At 45.8% G+C, this 20,376-nt stretch overlaps 1 protein-coding gene across 3 annotated transcripts in view; it reads right to left on the bottom strand.

Annotated features, from left to right (window-relative positions):
• The window catches only part of TBL1XR1 (TBL1X/Y related 1), a 157,125-nt gene that overhangs the window by 67,560 nt on the left and 69,189 nt on the right, over positions 1 to 20,376 (bottom strand). For all 3 annotated transcript variants that reach the window (XM_035133426.2, XM_035133424.2, XM_035133425.2), the window contains exon 2: positions 14,314 to 14,378. The gene's annotated coding sequence lies outside the window, so the exon portion shown is untranslated. The remainder of the gene's footprint in view (positions 1 to 14,313; positions 14,379 to 20,376) is intronic.

The following is a 20,376-nucleotide window of genomic DNA, read 5'->3' as shown; positions in this document are numbered from 1 at the left end:
GCAACTAACTCGTGTGTGTTAATTCCTGCTGTTATATGGCAAAAAAAAAAAAAAAGGTTTAGAAAATGCTATAAGGATTCCATATAGTTGCATCTGCCACAGAAGTTCCAGGTGAAACTCAGAAGATCAAGTCTTTCTCAGGTTTTAGGAAGGATGCAACCTCACAGCCACTCTTCTTTCCCTTATCCACTGCAATCACAGCAGGATCTTGAGCTTGGGCACCATGTATTTGAATTACGTTCAAATTATTCCAAGTTTGCATTTGCTCTTGTGCTTTTGGCAATGGTTACAGAGTTGGAAACATTTGTTTGCTGATTTTTTTAAGGCTTTGTTATTATTGCCGGCTACTTTGAGCTCAGAAAAGTGGCATATAAATATTAAACCAAATTGAATAATTTTCTAACAGGATTTCAAACGCGGAAGTGAAGATGCGGGAGCACCTCCAAATCACCGAAATGCAAAAGGGATCCCGTAACATATGTGGCTCCTGCATAAGCGTCAACTTCCAGATAGGAAAATTAGGGAAAATAAGGGATCAGTGGCAGCGCGGCACCGGAAGTCACTTCCGGTGCCAGCTCTGCCCGATTTCTGGTGCCCAGACATGGGCAGAGCGGCACTGGAAATCGATTCTGTGCATGTCCAGACATGCGCAGTAGCGACTTCCAGTGCTGCTCTGCCCATGTCCGCATGTCTGGGCACCAGAAATCGCTTCTGTGCATGCTCGGGCATGCGCAGAGGCAATTTCCGAAGCCAAGTGAGAGAGCAGCCAGCCGGGAGCCAGGTCATGACCACCGGCGCCGGCAGGAGCTGCAAATCCGGGGGATTTATGGGATATTTTTCAATTCGGGAGACCAGCGGGAAACGGATTTAAATCCGGGGGTTTCCCGTGAAAAACGGGACACTTGACAGCTATGGGCTCCTGTGCAGTTCAGAATGGATATCAAGGCAGAGGAGAAACAAGATGGCTGGTATTCAGCAACAGCAGGTCTCTCTGTTGCTCAGTGAGAAACCCCAACTCAGAAGCAGCTAATGGGAGTCAAGAAACATGGCTAAGTCTCCTTTCCACTCATGTTAGCCCCAAACAGGCCTTGGGGCTCTTTGCTGAGTACAGCAAATCTCTCACAGTTCATTTCTTTTGGCCAAAACTCATTGGAGGGGGGCTCACACTGGAAGAACCACAGTCTATCATCTATGAAACTGCCAGTTCAATACCTGCTGTGGGCTCAAGTCAGGAGAGTGCAAACCTCCAAACTGAATCTTTGGCATTTCCATCTGAAAATGATTCTGTGAATTCTGCTTCTTGCCTTTGTCACCCCAGGTTTCATGACAACAGGGAAATACTTTTAATACTTGCACGATTGCAACATGCTGACTAAGTTTATTTGGAGGGGAGGGAATCAAACCTTTTGGGGGGGGGAAGAACCCACATAAAACCAGATAAATCAGAACGCCCCTCAAATGAGCAGAAGAACCAAATGCCTAACATATGCTTAAATACCAATTTGTTGCCAGTGCATGATCTATGGTTTATTTCCTTTTAGATTAGCGATTAGCCTCCTACTAGCAAAATGCCAACTGCAGATGAAGTAGAAGCAGAGAAAAGTTGACTGGTAATAAGACAAGAGCCCCATTTCCAGCACACAACTCTGTGGTTAAATTAAATTGGTTATACATAATAAATATAGACAAATGAATCTCTTTTTTTAATGAAAATATCCCCTATGTATCAGTGCAATATAACTATATCTTTGTTGCTAAGATAAAATGAAGGACTTCTTATTTTTGTTGGAGAGAGAGAAGGAAACAAACATTACAGGGAAATTTTATTATAAGCTTCCAGTTGGGGCGTTGAAGAAGTGTCAAATATTCACCTAGTTCCGCATGCATTTTCCCACAGTGGACAAACAGACCCTTGGGGGAAGTTTGCAACAGGGGCACGGAGGCAATAGCCCTTCCCCACTCTTCTCCCTCTGCTCCCACCATCAACAAGGGCACTAATCCTCCTTGAATTTCTCTAATACCCATTTAATGCAAGCCAAACTGCTGTCCGTCACCTCAGACTACCACAGCAAATTCCTTCAAGCGATTATGCCACGCATGAAGGAATTCTTGTCTGCCCTGAATCCCTCTTTGCCAGATGATTTCGTTGGACTCGTTCTCCAAGTTTTCGATTTGTGTTAACACGGGAGGAGGGGGCGTGGCATGCGCGGAGGGGGAGTTCGGTGTTCGAAAATATGCAGGGAGCCTCCCTGAAACAGGGAGCTGAATCAGGGTGGGGGTGATCAGAATGGTAACAGGGGTCCGAGCTGGCACACGTGCGCACCCCCTTGCCAGTTGTACCACGCGAGACCAAAGGCTCTTCTGAGTCCAGCATGCTGCTCACAGTGGCTAGCCAGATAACTTGTACAACGCCTGCAAGCAGGACCTGACCGCAACACCACTGTCCCGACTCATGATTCCCAGAAAAATGGGAATACAGAGCCACTTTACCTCCGAGAGTGGAGGTGTAACCCAACCATCATGGCTACTGGCCACTGACAGCTTTGCCCTCCGTGAATCTGTCCAATCCGCTTTCAAAGCCATCCAAGCTGGTGGCTGCCATTGCATCTTGTGTCAGCAAACTGCACAGTTCAACTGCGGGCTGCGTGAATCATAGAACTGTAGAGCTGGAAGGAATCTCAACTAAAGCTTCTTTTTGATTGTCAGCTAATCACAGCTAATCACACAATCATTTTCACAATAATTTATAAAGACCTCCTTACAAAATGTTTTGTAACCCTACAAGCGATGTTAGGTAATTACAATTGTCTTTCAGGTACAACATAAATTTCTTCCAGTCCTTTAGGAAAATCTGGTCCTGCCAGTTTCGAATTTTCCCTGTTAGTCTCGCCAGCTCGGCACAGTCCATCAATTTCCCTTGCCACTCTTTTGTTGGCATTTCCTCTTGCTTCTGTCATTGGGCTACTAATATTCTTGCTGCAGTGGTCGCATATAAAAACAATTTTTTTATCATTCTTATGGATTTCTGAACCTACCATACCAAGTAAAATAACTTCTGGTTTTTTGGAAATGTATATTTCAACGTTTTTTTAAAAAAAATTCATTATATCCACACACTTCTTCTCTCCACTTTTCATAATGATGGCACAGCAGCTAATGCGGACACTCCTTCCAGCTCGTTTCCGAGCACAATTCAAAGTGTTGGTGTTGACCTTTAAAGCCCTAAACGGCCTCGGTCCATTATACCTGAAGGAGTGTCTCCACCCCCATCGTTCTGCCTGGACACTGAGGTCCAGCGCCGAGGGCCTTCTGGCAGTTCCCTCGCTGCGAGAAGCCAAGTTACAGGGAACAAGGCAGAGGGCCTTCTCGGTGGTGGCACCCACCCTGTGGAATGCCCTCCCACCAGAGGTCAAAGAGAACAACAATTATCAGACCCTTAGAAGGCATCTGAAGGCAGCCCTGTTTAGGGAAGCTTTTAATGTTTGATGAATTTCTGTATTTTAATATTTTGTTGGAAGCCGCCCAGAGTGGCTGGGGGAACCCAGCCAGATGGGCGGGGTATAAATAATAAATTATTATTATAGTATTATTATTATTATTCAATAAGTTGAGGTGCTTGCCCTAACATGCACAGTGCCTTCAGAGTACCGGTAGCTCAGATTGCAAGGCAAACTCAAACAACAAATTTAAATGACCAAGCTGCATGCCTGAAAATCCTTCTTATTTTTTTAAAAAACCAAAACCTATGTGCATATAAATACTGAATAACCATCTGGCGAGGGGCAATGGGAATCAATTTTATTTAGATAGCCTGGCCATATGTTTTTTAAAAGTCTACAGGCAGGACACTGCGTCCCCCCACTTTAAACACAACCCATACCTTTTTTTCCCGTCTCTAAACTCTGCATATGCCAGAAGTAGTAATTCTCCCGTTCTGATGATCCATCACTTTCAGCTACACCTCCAGCAAACAAGCTCTTTCCTCTTTCCTTTCCCGTCCCTCCTGCAACTGTGAATTGTTGCTGCCCCCAACACACCCTGCCTCAGCCATTTGAATCTTAAATCCGGCTTGATTGCTCATTAGCAAGAAATAATTTCTCAACTGTTGCTTGCGGCCGCGGGCATTGTGAGCATTTGCACGCGGTGCGGGTCACCCCTTGCAACTCGGGTAGAATTCCAACATTCTCAGAAGCAATTTCTTATGTGAGAGATGACATCGAGCGTTAGGTTCAATTTGTTATTTCTCTGTTTATGCTATCAGTAATCAGGGGGTTTTGGCACAGCGCTCTGCTCCAGTTCAATCGCTCAGCTGAATTGCTTGAACTTCTGATGAACTGCACCAAAAAAGGGAGGAAAATTAACTAATGCCTCATTTGATCTTGTGACTATTAAAGCTTGTGTTTTCATTCCCTTTTAACCTTTTGGCCATCTATTTTCTTCTTTAATTTGTCTGTTATGTACCTGATACTCCTGAATGTGTCCCTTGTTGTTTGCCATGAAAGGCAACTGCATGGGCAGTTTTTATATGCTGTTTCTTTCATTGCCATATTATTATTATTATTATTTTAACGAGTACTCAAAAAGCCTGGTGGTTCACAACCAGTCAAACTTGCGGCAGCTTCGCACGCACACCCCAAAAAGGGGGGGAGGGGGGGACATTCTGCATTTCCACAGAAGGTTGGCCACATCTCGTTTCTAAGAGAAGAGGGCGTTTGTGAGAAGGACAACTTTCCCCTATAAATATTTCAGAAAAGACATGGGTCAAAAAACACATTGTGGATGGAGCCTGCCCATAGTTCGCAACCATGTTCTTAAATACCTCTGTATATTGTGCATGCTTGCTCTTTCCATATATATATTTTTAAAAATACAGTATAGAGCAGGGGTAGGCAACCTATTGCCCGTGGGCCGGATGCGGCCCAATCACCTTCTCAATCCGGCCCACGAACAGTGCAGGAATCAGTGTGTTTTTACATGAGTAGAATGTGTCCTTTTATTTAAACTGCATCTCTGGGTTATTTGTGGGGTCTGCCTGGTGTTTTTACATGAGTAGAATGTGTGCTTTTATTTAAAATGCATCTCTGGGTTATTTGTGGGCATAGGAATTAATTCATTATTTTTTTTCAAAATATAGTCCAGCCCACCACATGGTCTGAGGGATGGTGAAAAAGGTTGTTGGCCCCTGGTATAGAGAATGAGACTGTTAATCTCAGGGAGATGGGTTCAAGCCCCACATTGGATATCTGCATTGCAGAGGGGCTGGACTAGAATATTCTCATGGTCCCTTCAAACTCTACAATTCAATGGGTGGGTGGGAAAGGATTGCAAGGGAGGGTGTCTGCCTGTCGCACCAGCACCTTTGCCATTGTTATCATCCAATCAACACATTGGAGCAAAGTCTGTTTCAGAGTGTTTATTACAGATGCATGCCACTAAACACTACAGCACTTAAGAGTCCCCTTCGTCCTGGAATGCCGACCGAGGCAGCCATCTGGTGACAGCAACAAGTTCTTCAACTGCCCGCCCCTTGCTGGACCCTCTGAATGGCGGGTGATACCCAACATCTCTCTTTGGACTCACCAAGCCAGGCATCTTGGAGGACTTTTGAAACATGACCAGGAGCCCTATGACGAGCGAAGATTCCAGATTATAGCCGGGGTTATGCGTGCTCTTCACTAATGCAAACTTTCCACTAAGGCGCACCAAACTCTACAACCTGTATAAATTGTGCAAATGAATCGTAGAATTGTAGAGTTGGAAGGGACCCCGAGGATCATTTTAGTCCAACCTCCTGCAATGCAGAAATATGCAGCTGTCCCATGCAGGGATCGAAGCCGCAACCTTGGCATCACCACCACCACTCTCTAACCAACTGATCCAGGCTGATAAAAAAACAGTGGAGGTATGATTCTTGAAATCCCTCCGGCTCTGGAGAATGAAACAGGCATGACTCCCATACATTACCCCAAAGAGCAAGGAACGAGTTAAAAGTGGCGCCCTAAGTCATTTGGAATCGTTTTGACGATTTTTCAGGAAATTGCCCTCAAGCATTTAATTGCTTGAGCCTCAAGAATTTTTTCTATCTTTAACATTTGAAAAAGATCAAGCCGAACGAGGAACCATGGAAGTTGTTTTGCAAGCTCCACATTCTCTTCCAAATGTGTATTTTCAGCTTGTGTTTTCAGCTTGTTCCTTTGCCTATTATGGAGCTACGGTCCCATGTTATTGATCTCGGTCTGCAGCCATTCAATGACTTTTCTTGTACGGTATACAGTTGCATAAATAGAAGTTATGGCTCAATTCTGTTGCATTTCATTGGCTGCTTCTCTAGGGATTAGATTCAAGCAATCAAAATCTAAATGATGCTCTCTTCTCCTTTGTGCATTTTGCGAACTTTTAGCCATACCACGGTTGAAACCTCGAAACCTTTTTTCTTTAAATGAAAGCTGATACTGTACTCTATGAAATATTAATTTTACATTCCAGACTATGTTTTTGTGTACCCTAAGAATTGAGAGAGTCCAGTCTACACTCTGTCAAATGGGCAATATGAATTGACATCTTACGTACAGGAGCCCAAACACGGGAATAAATAATAATAACTGACTAAGAATCCTGCACCAGGATTCTTGAGGCTGTATATTATGCACCGTGTAGCGTCTGCTGTAGGCAAGCGTAATAAAGTTGCTCCAGTGAGTGGGATCCCAATGTTCTAGCCCCACTGCCTAGAGAATTGATTGGTTTCGCCTACCCCTCCTGAACTTTACTATTCAACACTATTATGTTCAGAGCAGCAATAACCACATACGCGTGCTCTGAATTGCTATGCGCTCCGACCTCACCCTCGCAGTCATTCTTCGGTGCACATGACTCATTGCCTTTATGCTCCAGACCTTTCCATTACAAAATATCTGTTGCTGTTTTTCACATGATTCTGCCACCTACATTAACCAGCTTCATGCTTGAATGTTATGCATAAAGGCACAAAGCTGCTGTTATAATGGAGAATCAGTCCATTTGCCGCAGCATTCATAGAATCACAGAGTAGGAGAGTTGGAAGGACTCCTAAGGGTCATCTAATCCAACCTGCCCCTCCTCTTCTCTAGTGTGGCTGCAAGAAGAGTTTGGAAGCACTCGTTCCTGTTTTCCGTCACAGCCATTCCTTCTTGCAGGAATCCTAAAACTGTGACTAATCTTAACCATGGTTTAGTGAAACAACTCAGCTTCATAAACTGTTGGAAGCTGGCTCGTTTCAGTAAACCATAGCTAAGACTAAACACGGTTTGTGTGGGTTCAGGTGCACTTAATTGTGTGGAATTAATTCTCATGGCTTTGGAGGAGACTGTGGGGTGAGGATTCAAGCCCAAGGCTTGCTCAGGCGCCCTCCTTGTGATGCTCAACTATCATGTAGCATTATGTCCAAACCGTCTTCAGTATAAAGGTCTGGAAATTCAGAACTCGTAAGCAACAGAGGAATTTCCTAATCATCTTAGCTTGGTTTCCTTAGCTGTACAGTGGTATCTCTGGTTGCGAACAGGATCCGTTCTGGAGGCCCGTTTGCAACGTGAAAAGTCCCCAACCTGAAGTGCATATCTGTGCGTGATTTGGCACTTGTGTTCATGCGTGAAGCACGATTTAGAGCTACTGCGCATGCGGCTAAACCCAGAAGTAACCCTTTCCAGAACTTCCAGGTCGCCGCGGGATGCAATCTGAAAAAACGTAACATGAAGTAAACATAATATGAGGTATGACTGTACTGTATTTCAAAATTACAAAGGAAACATATTTTTACCAGTGACAATGCTAAACAAGGGGGAAGGCTGCTATGAGGCTTCTAGCAACCGCTAAAGGACAGCAGCCTCACAATGGCTCCTCTTGTGACCCTGGTAGCACCTAGTAGCGCAAACTCAACATGCAATGTCGCATCGCTGTTGTGCTTCAGCCAATAAAGTGGACCAAGGGTGGGGAAAACTCACAAGGCAACGACACCACATTTTCGCACAGAATCACAGAATTGTAGAGTTGTTAGGGGCCACGAGGATAATCTGGTTCAACCCCCTGCAGTGCAGGAATATTATACCTAACGAGGGGCTCAAACCCACAACCCTGAGAATAAGAGTCTCATGCTCTACCAACTGAGATTGTTGGAAGGGAAAGGAAGAGGAAGAGGAGATGCAAGGCTGATGTTTTGGGGTAGAAACCATGCCTCTAAATATCACACGATGCTTTATGCACGTTACTGCCAAAACCAGCCAGAAGGTTTTGTGTCTAAACAGAGGCATCTGGTCAGCAAAATACTGGATTGTCATTCTTCCATTTGATCCAGCCCTGCTATCGTGGGTCATCATCTTTTCTTTCTTTCTTTTTCTCAGCAGCTTGTATGTATAAAGCTTTAGTGGTCTTTAAAATACTGAAACTGCAAAGCGAGAAATGTTGGTGGGATTTTATGGGGATTCCCCATCTGCTAATGGGGGAACAGCAAACTGCAAACACACCGCTGCACCGGAATATTGCATCCATGACAGAGTTTTGCAAGATGTGAGGAGGCGAAAAGGAGCCCCTCTGCAGTTGTATGGATGGCTTATGTGGGCTAAAGCCTTCATATTTATTGGTGGCAGGCCTTTATCTGGATTCAGCCTAGGAACTCAAGATGAGACCTCAGCTGCTGGGCAAAGCAGGCGACAACGGAGAGGACATTTGCATCTGTCCTTTCAGAGAGGGGCTGATTATTAAAGGATCTTTCTTTTCTTTCTTTTTTAGCATGGGAATCAGGTCCGCAACCCATGAGAGTCCTTTAGAACAGAATCCACTGCTCTTTCTCTCATAACACTAGAACTGGGTGGTGGTCTTGTGCCATCAAGATGAACGTTGGAAAATTCGGGACGGGCAAAACGAAGTGTTTATTCACATAAGGGATAGTTAAGCTCTGAAATCTGCTACAAGATGCAACGATGGCCACCAACTCAGATGCTTTTAAAAGGCGCTTTGACAAATTCACAGGAAGCCGTGGCTGTCAGTGGCTGAGCAATGTCTGGTTTCCAGCATCATGGTTTTCGGACGTGAAGATCCCTCTGTGAGCTGGATCATGCACGTGAGCATGCGCGGCCATGATTTCCAGCGTCTGAGCACGCGCAGGCACGATTTCTGCGCAGGCGCGGTTTTCGGCACACTGGAAGAGAGTCCCCGCGCTGCGCCGGTTTAGCACTGCGCGCAGGGACTCACTGAGCGGGCAGCTCAGTTCGGGGGCAGCTCATGGAACGGTTAAACGACCCCCGTGGGCCACTTCTGGTCCATGGGCCTTAGGTTGCCTACCCCTGGCCTAGTGGTTAGAGTGTCCCAACTGGAACTAGGGAGCTCAAACATCAAAGCCCCACTCAGCCAAGAAGCTGCCTACTGCAGCAATGGCCATTTACAGCCTAACCTACGTCTCAAGAGGTGCTGCACAGACAAAAATCCACATTGCGAACACCATGTGCACTGCCCTAAGCTCAAGGGAGTCGTGGGATAAAAGGGACTGACAAATATTGCTACCATTATTAATACCGTCAGCCAGAGATCATTAAGCAAGCAGTCGAACGGCATGAAAGGTTAGGAAGGCGGTCTTCTGTTGACGCAGCACAAAAAGAGCATTCTCATAGCACTATATACAAAATACAACCATAGGCGCATTTGCCTGTATTGCAAAATTAAAAACACCGAAAGAACTAAGAACTTTCCTGCATGCCTCCTTATTAGTCCCCATTTAACAGTTAACGTCTACAAGTGCTCTTCCCTCTTCCCGCACCCCCAAAACAGGCTCAGTATTGCCAACACATGCCTAATGCCAATATCCGCGGTGAGACTGGCCAGAGGAATGGACCCCTCTGGGCTTTGCGTTGATAGCGATGGAAGCAGCAAAAAACAGACCACTAAAAGCAATGATAGATTTCTGATGGGCCAATCCGGGGAAGGGAAGTGGGTACTTAAAGACAAGAGGCCAATGCAGGGCTCTTTAGGAGCCAGAGGCGGTTTTACGAGGCCCCCGGCCCCCGTTTCTGGCACTTGCTCAGTAAACAGGAGCTTAAGTTGGAGTTTATGCTCCATAAGGAAGGATACGTGGAATCGTAAAGGAGCAGCCACCCCAATTCTACCCACACAAAAAACCTCACCCCTGAAGCAAGAGAGGCCAATAAAGAAGCAGAACAGTAAAAACCAAGCAGCATTAAAGAAGGAATGCAGTTTGCACACCTCCTCCTTTCAAGAAACAGGAAAAGCCACAAAAACACAAAACCAATTAATAGAACCGTAGAGTTGGAAGGGACAGTGAAGTCACCAGGTCCAACCCCCTACAATGCAGGAATCTTTTTGCCCGAGGTGGGGCTCAAACCCACGACCCTGAGATTAAGAGTCTCTTGCTTGACCAACTGAGCTACCTGGGGATTGCGGTGAGGCTCACGGTATTGGAGCTTTATACAACCTGGTGACCTCCAGGTGTTTCGGATGGCCAATCCCACCGGTTGCCTGGGGCCGATGGGAGCAGCAGTCCAAAACACGTGGCAATGGCTGCATCATTCAGCCCAGACACTGAGCTCCAGCTCCGAGGGCCTTCTGGCAGTTCCCTCACTGCGAGAAGGGAAGTTACAGGGAACCAAGCAGAGGGCCTTCTCAGTAGTGTCTCCCACCCTGTAGAACGCCCTCCCATCAGATGTCAAGGAAATAAACAACTATCTGACCTTTAGAAGACATCTGAGAGCAGCCTAGTATTGGGAAATTTTTATTCACTGATGATTTACAAAACGGCGTTTCCGTGTGCTGCTCTGGTTCGCCAGAAGCGGCTTAGTCATGCTGGCCACATGACCTGGAAGCAATACATGTATTTTGGGACGCGGGTGGTGCTGTGGTCTAAACCACTGAGCCTAGGGCTTGCCAATCAGAAGGTCTGTGGTTCGAATCCCCACAACGGGGTGAGCTCCCGTTGTTTGGTCCCAGCTCCTGCCCACCTAGCAGTTCGAAAGCACCTCAAAGTGCAAGTAGATAAATAGGGACCGCTCCGGTGGGAAGGTAAACGGCGTTTCTGTGTGCTGCTCTGGTTCGCCAGAAGCGGCTTAATCATGCTGGCCACATGACTCGGAAGCTGTCTGCGGACAAACGCCGGCTCCCTTGGCCTATAGAGCGAGATGAGCGCCACAACCCCAGAGTCGGACACGACTGGACCTGATGGTCAGGGGTACCTTTACCTTTATATATGCTGTAAGCCGCCCAGAGTGGCTGGGGAAACCCAGCCAGATGGGCAGGGTATAAACAATAAAATAGTTGTTGTTGTTGTTGTTAAAAACAAAGTTCCGTCCACAAATAATATAGTGCTTTCTGAGATTAAGCAGACAGGTGTATGACTAGAACCCAGGATTATCCAAGGAACCGAAGGGTGGGGGAGTCCAAGGAAGCGAAAAGGAAGGTCTTTCTTCACACAGCATGTGGTTAAAACTACGGAGCTGGCTACTACAAGGTGTAGTGATGGGCAGCACCGTGGGGAGCTTAAAGAGGGAGTTAAGACAAACAAGATAACACCACCAGTGCGGTGAATGCGCTACACAGGTCAGATTAAGGAGTCATTTTGCAGCAGAGCGCCCAATGCAGAGACAAGGTGAAAGGTTGTTCCTGCCATAGGTCTGAACTGATAGTTTGTGAGCAGCTTGTGAAATTAGGCCCGAGGGCCGCCATGAAATTAAACCAGGGGGTCCACAGGTTGCCCACCGTGGCTTCAGATGTCGCCCAAATACCACAAAGAAAGGGATAAAATTAAGCTGGTCTTACACGCAGATTAGATGTGGCTCTCCCAAGGCTTCGCCAGAAGGGCAGGAGATTGCAGAGTCCTAGCGCCAGAGGCTGAGCCTATATTACAGTGTTTCCCAACCAGTGTGCCTCCAGATGTTTTGGGACTACAACTCCCATCATTCCTGACCACTGGCCTTGCTAGCTAGGGATGATGGGAGTTGTAGTCCCAAAACATCTGGAGGCACACTGGTTGGGAAACACTGCTATATTAGCTGGAAGGCTGCTGGTTGCTCCCGAGCCACAGCCCTTTCGCAAGCCTGCCTTTTGTAGCCACAATGGAAAGAAACTTCCTTTTTAAATAAATAAATGAGGTAGAAGCGGACATTCTCACAACCGTGACTTTCTCACCCAGCACCGAATTCCACGCTGATGCAGGGCAAATGGCAAAATAAACACAAATTCTGTGCACTAATTTTTTCCCCCCAAAGCCAGGCTTTTTCTACCGAAAGACCGGAAAAAAAGAGGAGAAAAGTGAAAAGGGCCTCTCTCTCTCCTCCTGCTCCAAGCAGTAATTATGAATCAGTTATCACTACACCGAGTAACAGGCCCACAAGACTCTACAAATACTTATTTTCTGGCACAACCTGTAGGGGGGAAATTAGGAGAAAACCCAGTAAGACTTCAAACAGCCTCTTCCTGGTATTTTAAAAATTAATGAAGTGTAGGGAGTAGTTTAATATGCAGTGAGTCATGTTTTTTAAGAGAGGCAATAATGCAGAACAGTATTTCAATCTTGGCTAAGTCACAGTACGCAAGTATGAAGTAATATAGGGAAGGGGTTGTATTCTGCTGGAGAAAGGCACAGGCGAGAAATCAAACAATTTAAGAAAAAAAAGAGCAGAAGAATGCTACAAGGAGGGGCTGGAAAGTTCTCAGTCTTGTGTCCAAACCCACACTCTGCTTAGGATGAGAATTTTTCATCCACCCACACCTTTAGCCTTGCTGCACTGGGGAACCCAAATCAGAGGTCTCTTCTGAACAGCAGCTGTGTGTTATGGAAAGCAGAACTCTATGCAGCTGTTCAGAACTGCACATGTGGCTCAGGGTCACAGAATTCCAACCTCCCCAGGGCACACATGCTCACCATCCTTGCCACCCCACAATATGTGTGTGTGTGTGTGTGTGTGTGTGTGCGCGCGCAATGGGGTCTACACCTGGCACTCCATTAGGGGAAACACAGATCACACGGACGAGGTCCATCCACGCTGGCGTCAAGACACAGAGGCTGCAGGGCAAATGTTAAGACTAATGTACAAATGCTGCGTGGGGCAGAAATGGGCAAGGTGGGTCAAGGCAACCTTGGTCGGCCTCCTTGCGTACAGTTTGAATATCTGCAAGGGGCTTATGCTACAGTTCAGTGGTGGGCAGATGACGATGACAACCTTGTCATCATTTAGGATTTCATCATTTAGGTGCCTGAAATTAAGCAATGGGAGTTGAATGTGACTTGCATCCAAGAGCCTAGGTACATAGAACAGGGCTTTGAATTCTGTTTAATTCCCTGGATCAGAAGTGCATCTCATAGTAATTAAACAGAGAAACGAGAGAGGCCAAAACTTGTCCCTCCAGAAGCTGCGGAAATGATGGGACTCTTGTCCAAAGATACAAACATCAAGTCTCCCATATGCTTGGAAGTACCATCAGTTTGCCAACATTGGCCTTCTCCCACACCCCAATTCTGTAATTTTATTTGTGTATGTGTTTTGTGGGGGTATTTTTGCTCATGCAAGCAAAATCCTATGAAATGTGATTTAAAAACCCAGTTCGAAACCCCATGGTGGATTCCAATATTCACATGTGGCGAATCGTGAAGATTTCTCATGCCAACACATGTAAATACAAAGTTGGCACAAAAGCATGGATCCCAGAATCTCTAGACTCAAGGCAGGAAAAGTGAACTCTACCCATTTCAGTGCCAACAGGCAATAAGAAGCCCCTCCGGATGGTGGCAAAGTCACTTATGAGTTTATCACACTGGCAAGGGTACAGAAACTGTAATACTGGGACAATGCTCATTCCATTCATCTTCACCCCATATCTTCCCTTCCTCCAGTTTTCTCGGCCAACCAACAGCATTATGTGCCATACACACATCCTCAAGTTTTGGGGATATTATTATTATTATTATTATTATTATTATTATTATTATATTCCCCAGAGTATGCCAATACCTTCCTCTCCCATTTCTCAAAGACCATTTTTCTGTTGTCACCTGAGTTCGCTATGAAAAGAGTAATGCTCCAGTTTAGCCAGGGAAGAATTTTGTGCTACCAACTGCACAGGTATCATCAAATGCAGCTGTCAAAACGGACACCATTACGGTCAGGTGGAGAAACAGGCCTCCACGTATGCAAAAATAATCGGGTGCTTTTATAGAAAAAAAGAATTCCTGAGCCTAGCAGCGCATGTGCTTGCCTCTTCTCCTGCTGCTGAAGGTTTTGGGTAAAGGCCGCATCACAGCACAAGAAACTTTTGCAAAGGGGGTTTCCCTGAACTTACCATTGGCAGTGCATTGATGGGTGGAAGGTGTCCTGTTAGGAGCCTCCCGTCACAGGAAGATGGTACTGGAAAAGAAAAGGGGAAAAAAGGTTTACCATTTTAAAACAAAAAGGGATGTTAACACATCATAACGCGACAGTGGATTGCTCAGAAGATTTTCTAAAGGGGAAAAGCCTGGATTTTCTCACCGCTGGATTTGTAGAGAGGGTAAGCTGTTGTAATGTTTCCAAGGAGGCGAAAGTTAGTAAATATATGTTAACACATTTAGAATAGTTACAGGTAGGTAGCCGTGTTGGTCTGAGTCGAAGCAAAATAAAAAAATTCCTTCAGTAGCACCTTAAAGACCAACTAAGTTTATATTTTGGTATGAGCTTTCGTGTGCATGCACACTTCTTCAGATACATTTAGAATAGATTGGGTCCTTCCTAAAAGAGGGCACGTATTGCGGTGAGACCTGGCAACCAAACCCTTGTGTTGTGGGTGGGTATAATTGGATAGCCACAACACCCTATTGGTAGGTCCCCGATGCAGGGCTTAATCGAGCCAATGGGATGCAGGCTAAACGGATCAAGGGACCTATATATGCCAATGCACGGGACCAAGCGCTTCCTCTTTTGGTGCGTGCATCGGAACACCCGCCCACCTCTCCCTATATTTAGGGCTTGCGCTTGACCTTGCTATGCCGTCGTGTGTCGTCTGTTGTTGGGACAGGGGCACAGCAGGAATTTCCCCCACTTGGCTGATTGGCTGCTGCCATTTGGGTTTCACCTGCCACGTAGCAAATTGTCACAACTTGTAAGGTTGCGGATAGGCACTGGTTCAGGTGATAGGGATGGGAGAACGCTCTCGCCATCCCTATCTGAAGGGTATTCCGTTAAAGGAATCCAGGGACTCAAATGGTTTGGTCAACCCCTGTGAGGGGCTTGTGCCCTTGCATGAGTCCAGGGGGGGACACCTGGGTGGCAGACATAGCCTGTTCCCGGCTTTCTGCCTATCCGGGTGTTCACCCTTGGCTGACCTATGCTGGTAACCTGGGTCAGTGCTACCTGCAACGGTGCAGGGAACTAGTCGAACCTAGAGATGTGAAAGCCCGGGGGGAAACCAGAAAAATTCAGAAAAAAACCATTTTTTTCTGTTTTTTTTCTGAAGTCTTTTTTGTTTTTCCACGAAAAATTGGAAAAATAAAAAATAGATTATGGAATGTTTTATTTTAACATGATGAATAAAATATTTTAAGATAAGGGGTTCAAATATTTTATAAATCGTTTTTTAAAAAAATATGTATGGTATCAGATTATTCTAATTTCTGTGAGGACAAGCAAGTCCTAGGTTACAAACTGAACTCTCCAATGCAAGAACAAGATACACTTCTTCCTTTAGGAGGTGCTGTTGTCACCAGAAAAGAAAAAGGTTTCAGTTTTGTTTTTGCATGCGTGTGGTATGCATTGGTCCTGTTCCTCTTCACTAGGCCTCAAAGCACTGGAAGAAAATATAGAGCAACAAAAAGGGCCTTCAAGTATATGTGTTGTTGTGGCAATCAGAGAAGTGTTATGAAAGAAAAAAAATAAATGAAAATATTTTAAACATTAAATGCTGTAAAACAGTCTTTAAAAAGTGAAATAAACTAATTTAAGCATATAGTAGTAAGTTAAAGTGGTTAACAGACCACACACATCAGTGTGAGGAAATGCATAAGGTCTCATGGGCAAAACATGGGAGGTGGAGTAAGCATGTTGCACAGCAAACAGTGATGAATGACAAGTTAAATTTCAGTTCCTGCTTGGATACACTATATTTTTAATATGCTTGTTGTGATAATTTTATGCCCATTAAAATTATCCATGGTTATATTTTATGTTTCTAAAGTAACAGAATGACTTTCAATCTGGAAAAGAAAAAAGAAGTGCTAATGTAGCATTTTTTTTTTCAATTTTCCCGAAAATTGCCGTTTTTTTCCTGGACAAAACTGGGGGGGGGGGGGAGGTTCCCAAGCTTCAAAATTTTCGGAAATCTTGCATCTCTAGTCAAACCACAGCCTATGCAACCACTCATTTGCTGTAATCAATAAAGTTGTGGCCTAAATTCTGCCAAAAAAAACAAAGCAAAATTTGAGTCTTGTCTGAATTTATTCAAGGAGGAGGTTAGAGGAGCAGGATCAGAGATGGGGCTAAAAAGCAGCAAGGTGGCAACACTTGGCCCAATCCACACACTGCTGCACTGGGGGATGGGGCGGGGGAAGGACAATGAAGTGGGGGGGGGGGGATACTGTATCTAGCAGTGTCACAACTAAATGACACTGCCTCCTCCAGTCCTGGAAAGCCCTGGGTCGGGTCCAGAAAACTGCTTGGCTCATGCTGCTCTGCAAAGGGCACCTGCCGCTAATTTAGGGTCCCTAAATTAGAACCCACAATGCTCCATCCGAATGCAAGATCTAATGCCCCCTTTAGTAACAGCAAGACTTCTGCTTGATGCAGTTGCTGCAAATGCCTGGGGACCACTATTAAGATGAACAACGTGGATGGATGCAACCTTCCTAAAACAACTTCCCGCAGGCGAGGCTGCAATCCTACTATGCGCGTGCATTTGTTGCAACTATGTCTTCGCACCAAGAGTTTCCAAGGTGGCTTAACGTACCAATATAAAACACAGCAAACGCAAAATGAAACAAAGCAGGAAACCCACAATGCTATCAGTATCAAAGTTAGGAATTATTTTTTTTTGGGGGGGGGGACCCAGACAGTTGCAGAATTATACCCCGCCAAAATCTTGAGAGAATAGGTCAGCTTTCAGCAGGCGCCTGGAAGGTATTTTAGAAGCAGGAGATATTCAGAACACGGCTTCCACTGATACAGTGGACTATTTAATATAGAGTGCTCAGTGGAAGGACAGATCCTGAAGCTGAGGCTCCAATACTTTGGCCACCTCATGAGAAGAGAAGACTCCCTGGAAAAGACCCTGATGTTGGGAAAGATTGAGGGCAGTAGGAGAAGGGGATGACAAGAGGATGAGATGGTTGGACAGTGTTCTCGAAGCTACCAACATGAGTTTGACCAAACTGCGGGAGGCAGTGAAAGACAGGAGTGCCTGGCGTGCTCTGGTCCATGGGGTCACGAAGAGTCGGACACGACTAAACAACTAAACAACAACGTTGCTTAGTAAACATGTGCTTGATACAAAGAAAGTGATCCTTCTCAGATGGTCCACCACAGGTGCCATTGACCCTGCCACAATGATGCCAGAGTCCAGCTGTCACCTTAAGGCATTTTCCTTGAGATGCTAGTCTTGTTCCAGCATTTGCCTGGGCACAAAATTCCTGCTGTAAAACCAGAAATGGAGACAGGGAACAGGTATGCAAGTCCTACCCCCCAATGTCCCCCAGGCATAAAGGCTTGAAGAGGGTGGTTGGGGAAACCCAGCCAGATGTGTTGCTGTTGTTTTTGCTTTTTTGCAGGAGAATTTCCAAGCGTGTTCAATTGAATAAGCTCTTTAGCACAGATATGTGATTGTGCAGTGGTCTAAAGTGTTGTCGGTGTACCAGGGACATTGTGGCGAGGGCCCAGGTGTGCGCCCCCTTCCCCGTTTTTCATTTGGGTATCAGCTAGGAGAAAAAGTACGATGGCAGCAGTGTCGGAAAAGGAGTAAATTCGGCATCCATGTGACACTGCTTAAAACGTTGTTGTTGTTTCCCCAGCCACTCTGGGCGGCTCCCAATAAAATATTAAAAATACAATAAATACATCAAACCTTAGAAACTTCCCTAAACAGTTACATTAGTTTAGCCAATCAAAGCAAATGGGCTTATTTCCCCCTCATTTTGCAAAATAAGCTATTTTCTATTTTACATGTTTTCTCTGTTTGAGTGGAACGGGGACACCACAGAGACTCAAACCCTGAGAATTATGGGTTGCATCCAACATTAGCCATATTCATAGTAGACCCATTGAAAATAATGAATGTGCCTATTAATTCCAATGGGTGGCTTAAAACATAGGTAAAGGCTACATTCCCCCCCCCCCCCCCCGCAATAGAACAGGCCAAGAAGGCAAGCCAAGAGGCTCCCTCTCATTTTCCTCACTGTGCATTCAAGGCTTCGCGACACACAAAGACTGACCTACATTCAAAACCAGCATAAATGTAACTCAGATGTTTGGAACCATGAGCATTAAGATCTCTACCCCTCCCTACAACTGGGGGGAAAAATGAAAGAAAGAATGACAGGAGGGAGGGGGTAGCAGGGTGGATCTATACAAACAATTCCTAGAATCAAAAGGCATCCCCAAGGACTGGGAGGGGACACTTTAGAGCAGGGACCCATGGCCTTCCAGGGGTTGCTGAACTCTCATCATCCCTGACTATTGGCCGTTTTGGATGTAGAAGCTCAACAATAGGTGTCCCCCCCCCCCAGCTAGGTGGCAATTAAAGACATGCCTATTCCCCCAGAATTTTTGTGCATCATGTAGACCAGTGTTTCCCAAATTTGGGTCTCCAGCTGTTTTTTGGGACTACAATTCCCACAACCCCTGAGCACTGGTCTTGCTAGCTAGGGATGATGGGAGTTGTAGTACAAAAAAAAACCAGCTGGAGACCCAAGTTTGGGAAATTCTGATGTAAAATATGAGGCCTGCTGGTTTTTTGCTGTTAGCTGTTATAACGGATGGCATTTAATTATCATTCTTGCATTATGTGTCAACGCAGTACATGAATTATGTGTGCTGCCTTGTGCTCCGCAAGAGAAAGGGCAGCATATATAAATATAATCACCGCCAGCATCAACACCTGTAGCGCCACAAGGTCCCTCGTCAATGCTATGCAGGCTCACGCTGTTGCGGAAGCCAACCTTCCCAGGACCTTCTCCAAGCTCAAAGCAAAATTCCTTGCACACACACACACACACACACACACACACACACACACATGCCTCAAGAGCATGACCCTGGCGTGAAGCAGAACATTCACACTTTTGCAAAGGGATGGGGGTGGGAAGGTAACCTCCCTGTGAACAAACTGTAGTCACCCATCAACAGATTCTTCTACCCAGCAACCACACTGCAATCGTGGGTTAAATAAAGGGGCGGGGGGGGGCAGTCTGCACTGAAAGACCCACCACAGGAAATGGCTTTTCCTTTTGCCAGGGTTAGGCTGGCTTGGCCTGAATGGAGTTTGGATCTTTAGGCTGGCTTAACTTAAGACAGCGTAACTTACGCTGGCTTCGCATGCCTAAGATCGCTCCCTTGGGCTGGAAACCTCAGTGCCATACTCAGAAGTCAGTCCATTGAATCCAACACGGTTTGCTCCTGGGTAAATGGGAGTTAGCATTGCAACCTTAATCTGCTGTTGCTGGACTGGATCCTTTGGGCCCCCACCCCCCACCCCCCCCACCCCAGTTTCCTGTAGCTCAACGCTGGAGAGTCAAACCCTTTGACTTCAACAGGTCTACCCAGAAATCTGGAACTCTGATTGCTGACATTTGGACTGTGCTTTCTTTGTATCGCCCATGGCTAGGCAAACTAAGGCCCAGGGGCCGGATCCGGCCCAATCACCTTCTAAATCCGGCCCGCGGAACATCCGGGAATCAGAGTGCTTTTACATGAGTAGAATGTGTGCTTTTATTTAAAATGCATCTCTGGGTTATTTGTGAGGCATAGGAATTCGTTGCAGATTATTTTTCAAAATATAGTCCGGCAACACCACATGGTCTGAGGGACAGTGGACTGGCCCACGGCTGGAAAAGGTTGCTGACCCCTGATACAGGCCAAGAATCTGTGGCTCTGAAACATGTGCTAGGGCTGCACAATACAGCGGCCAAAACCGGTTTGAAGTCCGTATCAGCCCTATCACAGGCATAACTAGCTGCCTTTGGAAGGCAAAAAGCAGCCACCCTTTCAGTACTACCTCAATGTAAGGCCAATGATATCATTTCAGACCAAGCAGAAACTCTGGGTGTTAGTTAGGTCGCTGTGTCAGTCAAGGCAAGGTACAAAGCAGGCCCCGTAGCAAAACGTGGCTGAAACACTCCACTGGAGCTGGCCCCCTGCTGAAAAAGTTTGCTGGCCCCTGTCTTAA

This window comes from Zootoca vivipara, chromosome 5 (assembly GCF_963506605.1).
Source record: "Zootoca vivipara chromosome 5, rZooViv1.1, whole genome shotgun sequence".
NCBI lineage: Eukaryota > Metazoa > Chordata > Lepidosauria > Squamata > Lacertidae > Zootoca > Zootoca vivipara.
The sequence above is the reverse complement of the archived record's forward strand: the minus strand, read 5'-3'. Positions and strand labels throughout refer to the sequence as shown.